Below are 242 nucleotides of genomic sequence, written 5' to 3'. Positions count from 1 at the left end.
GCAAACTCGGTTTGTGGCTCGACCTGATATGACCTTGTTGGAAGGGAGGTCAAAGGTCGCGCTTGCTTTGAATGTGAATATATTTTTGGAATTGTGGCTGTATCTTCTTTTCTGAGAGTGAGGGGCGGGGGGAGGAGGGGGGTGTATGTGAGGGTGTTGAAGGAAGGGGTAAGAGAGATAGAGAAGGGGAAGGAGGGAGGGTTAGAGTAGAGAGAAGGAGAGGACGGGGAGATGTGAGGGAA

At 51.2% G+C, this 242-nt stretch overlaps 1 protein-coding gene across 1 annotated transcript in view; it reads right to left on the bottom strand.

Annotated features, from left to right (window-relative positions):
- Window positions 1–242, bottom strand: part of LOC119593504 — a gene marked incomplete in the record, with an annotated part of 62,412 nt that overhangs the window by 16,406 nt on the left and 45,764 nt on the right.

This window comes from Penaeus monodon, chromosome 32, assembly GCF_015228065.2.
Source record: "Penaeus monodon isolate SGIC_2016 chromosome 32, NSTDA_Pmon_1, whole genome shotgun sequence".
Taxonomy (NCBI): domain Eukaryota; kingdom Metazoa; phylum Arthropoda; class Malacostraca; order Decapoda; family Penaeidae; genus Penaeus; species Penaeus monodon.
This window is presented reverse-complemented; position numbering and strand designations above follow the sequence as displayed.